Consider the following 9272-nt stretch of genomic DNA (forward strand, 5'->3'; position numbering starts at 1 on the left):
TAATATTGAAATTTATTAATCTAGCTTAATCCCTCCAAAGGGGAGTAACTTCCCCCTTTGGATCACAGGACCAGCCAGAACTTTTTGAATCAAAATCTCCTTTGCTGGGTGTTCCTGTCCGCTGAGCCATTTAGCCAGAGAGCAGCTAAACTGCGGCATCCCATGTGCTCTGTGAATTCTGTGGGTTCATGTTTTTGTTGATGGGGTCCATCACAGAGCCAACCCTCTAGGGTTCACCTACTCCCCCTCCTCATCCTGGTACTTTAGCAAGGCCTGGATCCCTTTGTCCACAAAGAAAACAGAAGTCACTTGAGGGGGTGACTTTATTCCCTCTTCTCACCCTGTAAGGCTATAGTTTGCTTTGATGTCAGAGGAAGAGGCAGCTCTCCCCACCTCCCACCCCCTAGGACCAGTCCTCTGGCCTCTAGGACAAACTGACCCCATTAGTTATTCCTCCTCTGTTAAGGATTTGCATCTCTCCCCTCACAACTTCAACCCATAAAGATAGTGCTCTCTCAGTTATCTATTGCTGCATGACAAACCATTTCGCCTAGTAGCTTAAGACACTAATTTATTGTTTTTCATGAATCTGTGGGTCTCCTTGGCAGTTCTGCCTTATGTGATGTCAGCTAGGGTCACTCATGGGACTTCATTCATCTGGGAGGTTCTCTGAAGCTCAAATGCCCAGGAAGACCTCTCTCACCTTCCCCAGAGCCTTTCTTCTCAGGGACCATCTCTCCAGCCAGAGTTTAGACTTTCTCAGAGCTGGTGTCTGGCTTCTGAGAGAAAGAAAAGGTGAAATTGCCTGTTCTCCTAAGGACTGAACCTGGAAGGCACCACTTCTGCCTACCCTCTTGGTCAAAGTCTCAAAGCCCAGATTCAAAGGGAGGAACATGGAATCCACTTCTAGATAGTCAATGTGTGTATCCACAGGTTATAGGAACTGTTTGCAGCAGTAGCTGGGGAATATCTACCACAAGTGTTCAAGAGTCCAATCCTGAATATAACAAACATCCCCTGATCCTGCTTCACCCTAGAACTCTTCTCACAACCTCGCTCTCCCCCTCATTTATTTTTTTTTTATTATTATTTTTTTTATAGAGGCATGCTTTATTTATTTATTTATTTGTTTGTTTGTTTTGTTTTGTTTATACATGCACTGGGTACAGTCAGAAGCACGGGAGGGTGAGAGAATTCACCAGAGCCAGAGCGGGGAACAGAACAGCCAGACTGACGAAATACACTGCTGAGGGGAGCAGCGGGCGGCAGGAGAGGTCTGCGGGCCATGTGGGACCCTCCTCCAGTGGCCGGGGAGCAGCCGGGGATCGAACCGGCGCCGCAGAGGCTGCGGGCAGCTTCGCAACCCAGCGCTCAACCGCTGCGCCACCGGGGAGGCCCTCTCCCCCTCATTTATTCATCCCATAGTAATCTAGAATAGCCTCCCTCCTCTCTGTGGAAGCAGCACTCATCAATGACCCCCAACTTGGCTGACATGATGTCCATCTTCAGTTTTCCCCTTGCTTGCTCTACCTGTAACCTCTGAAGCAGCTGACCACTCCCTCCTTCTAGAAGCTATGTTCCCCGTTTCCTGATAGCACCTCTCTTTTGGGTTTCTTCATGCTCCTTTTCTGTCTTTTTTGTTAGCTCCTCTTCTTCCATCAACCCCTGAAATATTCAAGCTGCAAGTTCTCTCTTAAATTCCAGATCCATGTTCCCAATCTCCAGATGACTGTTCTACAGATAATTCATCTCAAATTTAAAACTCTTCTCCCTGGCTTCCTCTCATCTTGGTGAATGAACAAAATCATTATTTACTTGGTTGCTTCAGCCCAGGAACCATCCTGACATGCCTCCCAACTCATTGCCTATCACCCTCCCATGTACCCCCAGTCCAGTGGTCCAGCAGGCATGGCCTTTAGAGTCTGTCTCCTCTTCTTTTTTCTCATGGCCATTGCTCTATTCAGGCCTCATGGAAGAAAAGTCCCCCAACAATTCTTACTGGTCGTCTTGCCTCAGTCTATCCACGCTTTTTCTCTTCCTCCACCCGGCCACCCAGGGTGCCATTTTCAAGCAAGTCTGCCACCATGGCAGTGCTGAGCAAATAAACTTGGAAATAACAAACTCAGTTTGAACAAAGCCAAGCAGGTTCCTTCGCTACCTGCCTCAGGACTCCCTAGTGTGCTGATACACACAGCAACAGAAGTAGTTAACAGCTCTGCAAATTTATTTTGAGCAGACACAGGATCTCCCAGCTTTCCAGCACACATGGTTGTTGAGTAATTGTTAGGTGATTGAAACCATGAACATCAATCTCAGAAACCCTATTTCAATAGGTCAGATGTTAGAAGAGTGTCCAGGCATACGCAGTCAGGCAGCACAGGACCCAACTGCCCCATCTCGGAGGGAAGGTGATGTTGCTTCTCTATCCCAGCAGAAGGATGAAGGTCCTTGGGAAAACATAGGAGGGTCCAGACCTTTGATTTGGGTGTCCATGGGTGTCACCATAAGACAGGCAGGTAATGTCCATCTCTCCTCTTTTCTATTGTTCGTTTCTGAATAAACCCCATTTTGATGTTGGAATAACTTTTTGTTTGGAGTCAACAAAACCAAATTAGAATGTTTTTTTTTTTTTAAGATTTATTTATTTATTTATTTATACAAGCACTGGGTACAGTCAGAAGCGCAGGAGGGTGAGAGAATTCACCAGAGCCAGAGCAGGGAGCAGAGCAGGCAGAAGGACCGAAGTACACTGCTGAGGGGAGCAGCGGGCGGCAGGAGAGGTCTGCGCGCCATGTGGGACCCTCCTCCGGTGGCCTGGGAGCAACCAGGCATGGAACCGGCGCTGCAGGGGCTGCAGGCAGCTTCGCAACCCAGTGCTCAATCTCTGCGCCACCGGGGAGGCCCTAGAATGTATTTTGACTTGTTCTAAGGAGAATGATTTTAATTTCTTGGAGACTCAACTTATTCAACTGTAAAATGGGATGAAGATAACACTACCTCAGAGGTGGCCATGAGGATTAAATGAGATAGCACTTGGAAAACGACCTAACACACAGTAGGTAGTCAGTAGTGGGTGTCTGGCACGCTGCTATATCAGAGCTTCCTTGAGAGAGGTAAGAAATTAGCTCTCAAAAACATAACTAAATTCATTCTCATCAGAGGTGTTCCTTTGGGCAAAGAATTTCTTCAAACATAGCTATTACACGCACTCACACACACACCACTCCACCGCCACCCCCTCTTTTTACTCCTAGAATCAAAAGGCTTTGGATTTTGGAAAGAAAAAATTGAAAGGTCTAAGCCTCCTGAGGAAAAACAATGGAAAAATTGGGTGGTGTCTTAGTGCCCTCTGCTGGTCACCATGTGAAACTTCAAGGAGACGGTCAAGCTAGACAGCCTGGAGCCCAAGACTGCTCTCAGAGGCCCAGGGCAGCACAAATCTGTCTTGCTAGTAAACTGTTCTTTCCTGACCCTGGTCAGATTTGCCCAGGACTCCTCTCAGGGGCTCTCCAATTTTTTTAAAGATTTATTTACTTATGCATACAAGAGCTGGGATGCAAGCCAGAGATGCACGGGGTGAGAGGATTCACCAGAGACAGAGTGGGGAACAGAACAGGCAGATCTACTGAAATACACTGCTGAGGGGAGCAGTGGGAGAGACAGGAGAGGTCTGCCTTGCCTTGTGGGTAGCTCCCTGGCTGTCCGGGGATCGAACTTGTGCTGCAGAGGCTGCGGATTGCTTCATAGTGCTGTGCTTAACCCCTTGCGCCTCCAGGGAGGCCCCGGCTCTCCAAAATTTTGCCACTTGTTACCCAGTTTTTCAATAAGCCCTCTTCCAGCAGATAGGCCACCCTCATCTCTTGCATCTTAGAGGCCATACAGTAAGAATGCCCACCGTGCCCTCCCAAACAGCTATCTGAACCCACTTGCACCCTCTTTCCTCCAGTTGGCCAAAGCTAATCCATCCTCTTGGGCTGGGGAGACCCTTCCCTCCTCTCTCTTAAAAAACCCAAATTTTATTCCTCTATCAATAACTTCCCTCACCAAAATTTTTTCCTCTTTTTTTTAATAGACTATGTTTAAAAATTATTTTACATTTACAGAAAAATGAGAGGATAGTACAGAATTTCCATATCCTTTACATTCGGTCTCCCTTATTGCTAACATCATACATTACCTTGGTGCATATTTTATAATTAATGAGCCAATATAATGTATTATTATCATTATTAACTAAAATCCATTGTTTATTCATATTTCCTTAGTTTTTGCAAAATATCCTTCTTGTGTTCCAGGATCCCATCCAGGAGACCACATCATATTTGAAATTTTAAATTATTTGTAATTCTTCTGCATTGGAAATTTGTCCCCTCTTGCACATTTATTTATGTCATATGGACCCACAGATATCTATCTAATCTAAATCTAATGTAACTTTGAGTTATAGTTCAATACTACTTTATGATTTTATTACTCAAATTGTTCTCAGTCACTTTTTTTAAAAAAACATTTATTTATCTATGCCTACAAGAACTGCGGTATAGGCCAGAAGTGTGGGGATCGAGAGGATTCACTAGAGACAGAGTGGGGAGCAGAACAGACAGATTGACTGAAATACACTGCTGAGGGGAGCAGCAGGCAAGGCAGGAGACGTCTGTTGTGCCATGTGGGTCACCTTCCTGGCTGGGGATCGAACCCATGCTGCAGAGGCTGTGGATGGCTTCCTAGTGCTGTGTCTTAACTCCCTTGCACCCCTCAGTCACTATTTTTAACTTCTTCTTTATTTGGTACCAGACAAGTCATATTACCAAGCTTGTGCAAGGAGAGTTATTGCAACATTGTTTCAAATTGCAAATATTAGAAATAAAAAAAAATGCCCATCTATTGGGAAATGATTCAATGAGTTTTGGTATAACCATTGTGAAAATACTGGGTCGCTCCTTCCTGCTGTTTTCTTTCAAATGAAATTTTCTTTTACCAGCATGGAGAAAGACAGTGCTCAGAACTGGGCCAGCACATGGTAAGCTCCAGTAAATGTTAATGATTGTTGGTATTATTAGGGAAAGATCTCCAGGACATCATGCTGAGTGAAAAAGGCAAGTTACAGAAAAATGCATAATGCATATTATTAGATATAATATAAATCATAATACTACCTAATACCCTATGTGCTGGAAATGTGAGATGTGATCAAGTCTTTCCCGTATGAAGGGGAAGAGTCCCACTGTCTGGTCCCTTTCTATGCTCCTAGAAGGAATAGTTTCTATTTTACTTATTTATCCCAGGGACTGTGAACACTGTGGAATAATAATAAAGTAATATTATAATAATAAAATAGCTAACATTTATTACTCTTGGCTCTTACCATGAGCCAGACCTGTCTTCCTTTTCATGGATTCTCTCATTTATTTCTCCTAACAAACCTATGAGCAAACTGCTACCATTACCTCCATTTTATAGATGGGCAAAATGAGACTTAGGTTAACTCTGGAGCTAATTAGTTAGCAGCTGAGCCAGGATTCAAACCCAAGCAGTTAGACTTTCCATAATCCTTTTTTCCCCATAATTAGTTATCCAGATTCATCCATTTTAAGTATTTTGTCTCATAATAATTGCATTATTCATTTATTCTTTATATGTATATTTTTTCCTCCTGAACAATTTGAAAAATGTGGACACCATGCTCCTTTTACCCCTGAAGACTTCAGTGTGTATTTCATGTGAACAAAGACTTTCTCTTACATAACTGCAGCACAATTGTCCAGATAATACTATTATCTATTCTACACTTCATCCTCAAATTTTGTCAGTTGCCCCATTAATATCCCTTCAAACTATATCTTTTTTCCTGCCTGGTCCAATCTAGGATCATGTGCAGCACTGGGTTGCCATGTCTCCAGTTTGCGTTAGTCAGGGTGCAGCCTTTCTTGTCCGAGGCCTCATTCTCAACCCCCATGTCACTATGTAACAGAATAGAAATAGCACCGTCACTATTTATTTGGAAATACTGTAAGAATTCTCCGAGCGATGGTTATTTGAGTCATGCAAATGCAAACAAGTCTAAGGCTACAAGAATTAGGCTGATGAATGTTTTCCCAGAAACAGAAAACTGTTCCCCATGTGCATGAGGTTGAAGCAAATGTTATCAAACGGTTACAAGCTGGTCAGTGAGAGCAAGGCAAAGGGCAGTTGCCATTGCCAGGAGAAATATGGCCAGTGGTAGGGGGTTGGGAGACATGGGAAGTGGGGAGTCAGGCCTACCTTCCTCCTTTCCCTCTCACCGAGCTGGATGGCCCAGGACTATGTGGCCTTCCCCTCTCTCACCTGAAGCTGTCCCAGCATGAGGGGCCCTTGAGAGAATTGTGGGCAGTACCCACGAAGTAACAGCCCCAAGTCATCCCTCCTCCCTCAGAACTGTTTGGAGTGGTTTTGATTTCTGGTTCAGTTACAGGGCAGGAAGAGGGGTACCCCAAAACCTGCCCACTCTAAATGGGTTCTGCTATCTGCCACATCAAGACAAATATACTAATATGTAAGACCTTTAATGGAAAGAACGTAATACAATTAGTGTGCAACAAAGAATATAGTTTCCAAATCAAGCACCTGAATTTACCCATCCCCTTGTGGGTAAATGTCCAGCCAAACAGGGTTGGCCTGGCCTCCTTGGTGGCACAAGGGGTTAAGACGCAACCTATGAAGCTGTCCGCAGCTTCTACAGAACAAGTTCGATTCCCTGGCCTGGGAGGAACCCACATGGCAGAGCAGACCTCTCCTGATTCGCCTGCTGCTCCCCTCAGCAGTGCACTTCAGTCACTCTGCCTGTTCTGTTCCCCACTCTGTCTCTGGTGAATCCTCTCACCCCCCCACACCTCTGGCCTGTACCCCAGCTCTTGTATGCATAAACTAAAAAAAAAAAAACAAACAGGGTTGGCCCAATGCAGGGTCACTGAGGCCCGAAAGCTTGCCATAAGTATAAGGAACTTTCTGGTAAGTACCCATAGGAAAGGGGCAGAAAGGACCAGACAAGTCTGGAAGAAAAAGAGCAAAATCAAGATCAAGATAAATGCTGTCAATTCAACGTCCCCACGGGGGATGTCTTTTTCAAGTGTCTCCTTCCATGTCACTGTTACAAGTCCAAGGCTGAGAAGCAAGTGCAGCTTCTTCACATGTCTCTCTGCTCCACGTGCCCCCTCCAGGTCTCCTTCTTGCTCTCCGTCTTCTTCCTTCCTTCTCCAGTCTCCTCTCTAGCTTTCCCCCTCCCTGTTCAGCTCCACATTTCCTTGGGTAGAGCAGGGAACCTGGAACTTCTCTTTCCCTGGGGACCACCATGGTACAGTTCTTTTCCTGGCATCCACCCACCCCCACCCCTTCACCCACCAAAGTGATCTTAGGTTTCTGTCGGAGATTCACTGCTCCTTCATTCTCTGCAGATTGGGTAGGATCAGCTTAAACTGGCAGGGAGTCCTAGCCTCTTCACTGGAAATAAGAGGTTCAGGGATGTTGCCAGTCAAAGCCAACGAGATGCCCAGTAACGTTTACTGGAGCGTCCAGGAACACACACCCTCCGCCTTCCTGTGTGGGGATTACTTGAACAGACTTTCAGCTGCTCAACAGGCATGGGCAAGCCTCTGGCCCAGGGAGAAGGCTCTTTCCATAGGGCAACCTCAGAATGGAGCTAGCCCCAGGGAAGGGGAGCCAGCAAGTGCAGTGAGAGAAAAACTAGGTTTCTGGTCACGGCAATTGAGGATTAGATGAAGCTTTACAAAAAGATCTACCCCACACTGTTGAGTTACTGGAGCCGCAATATTCTCTTTATTATTTAAGCAGTGCATTTATTTGTAGTCTTGTTGTTTGTCACAGAAAAAGTCCTAATGTACACGTAGGTCAGATTCCATTTGATTCTATCAAATGGGTATTTACTGATCATCAGGCTTTGCATGAGATGCTGCAAGATCAGGCTCTTGTCCTTAAAAGTTCCTTCTCACTTTGGAGAGGAGGAAAAGGAAGAGAACTTGAAACTGACCTCATTTGAAATGGAAATATCCCTGTAAGGAGTTCACACAGATCTTATAATCAATTAACAGCCTTACCCTCAGCGCCCAGCTGTGAAAGCCCATCTCCCATCATCATTCTCTGAGATGTGGAGGGCTACACGCCGTTTTACTGCACAGCGTGGGGATCCAGTGTTTGTCAGAGAAATAGCAGCCTTTGAGACCCCAAATCCTACAAGACCATGTGTGGCCAACTTTACTTTTGAGTTTAAAGAAAGCCCCTGATTTTGTGCCTAATGGCTGCCAAGTTCCACCTTGTTTAACAGCAAAATCAGGAGTACCACCCATCACTTGATAAACAGAGGCTGTTAGGTTTCAAGACAAACTGTCATTACAGATCAACCTGATGTGGCCTTTTATTTTTTTTTAAAGATTTATTTATGCATACAAAAGTTGGGGTGCAGGTCAGAGATGTGGGGGTGAGAGGATTCACCAGAGACAGAGCGGGGAACAGGCAGATTGACTGAAATACTCTGCTAAGAGGAGCAGTGGACAAGTTAGGAGAGGTCTGCTGCGCCATGTGGGTAGCTCCCTGGCCGGGGACTGAACTCATGTTGCAGTGGCTGCAGATAACTTCATAGGTTGTGTCTTAACCCCTTGCACCACCATGGAGGGCCTAAAAAATCAAGTATTAAAACTTCTAGCACTACAGGACAAGATGTTTCTGTATCCTCAAAGCTTCCTAAAGAAAGAAAAGACATCACAAAAGAAAAGGCTATCAAATGCTCCCTTTGGCAGCAGATATATCAGACTTGGAAAGACACAGAGAGGATTAGCATGGCCCCTGCCCAAGGATAATATGCAAATCATGAAATAGCACATAATTTTCAGGGGTACCCCTCACATACACAATGGTGATCATGTGAGGAGCTATGTAAATTAATTTGATGTAGTCATTTCACTACGTATATATCTGTCAAATTGTCATATATATACTTTAGATGTGTTTATTTTTTTTTAAGATTTATTTTTATTTATGTATACAAGAACTGGGGTACAGGCCAGAAGTGCAGGTGGTGAGAGGATTCACCAGAGACAGAGAGTGGGGAGCAAAAAAGGTAGATGTACTGAAATACACTGCTGCAGGGAACAGCGGGCGAGTCAGGAGAAAGTCTGCTGGGCCATGTGGGGTAGCTCCCTGACCAGGGATAGAACTTGTGTTGCAGAGGCTGCGGACCGCTTCATAGGTTGTATCTTAACCCCTTGCATCACCAGGGAGGC

The 9272-nt window shown here is 45.1% G+C and overlaps 1 non-coding gene across 1 annotated transcript; it reads left to right on the forward strand.

The window, feature by feature from the left end:
* Positions 1-8773: 8773 nt before the first annotated feature.
* On the forward strand, positions 8774-8879 carry LOC119233092 (U6 spliceosomal RNA). The gene has a single exon (XR_005122258.1). It is a non-coding gene; the product is annotated as a U6 spliceosomal RNA (small nuclear RNA).
* The last annotated feature ends 393 nt before the right edge of the window (positions 8880-9272 follow it).

This window comes from Talpa occidentalis, unplaced genomic scaffold (assembly GCF_014898055.3).
Source record: "Talpa occidentalis isolate TD23 unplaced genomic scaffold, MPIMG_talOcc4v2.1 talOcc4.7, whole genome shotgun sequence".
Taxonomy (NCBI): Eukaryota; Metazoa; Chordata; class Mammalia; order Eulipotyphla; family Talpidae; genus Talpa; species Talpa occidentalis.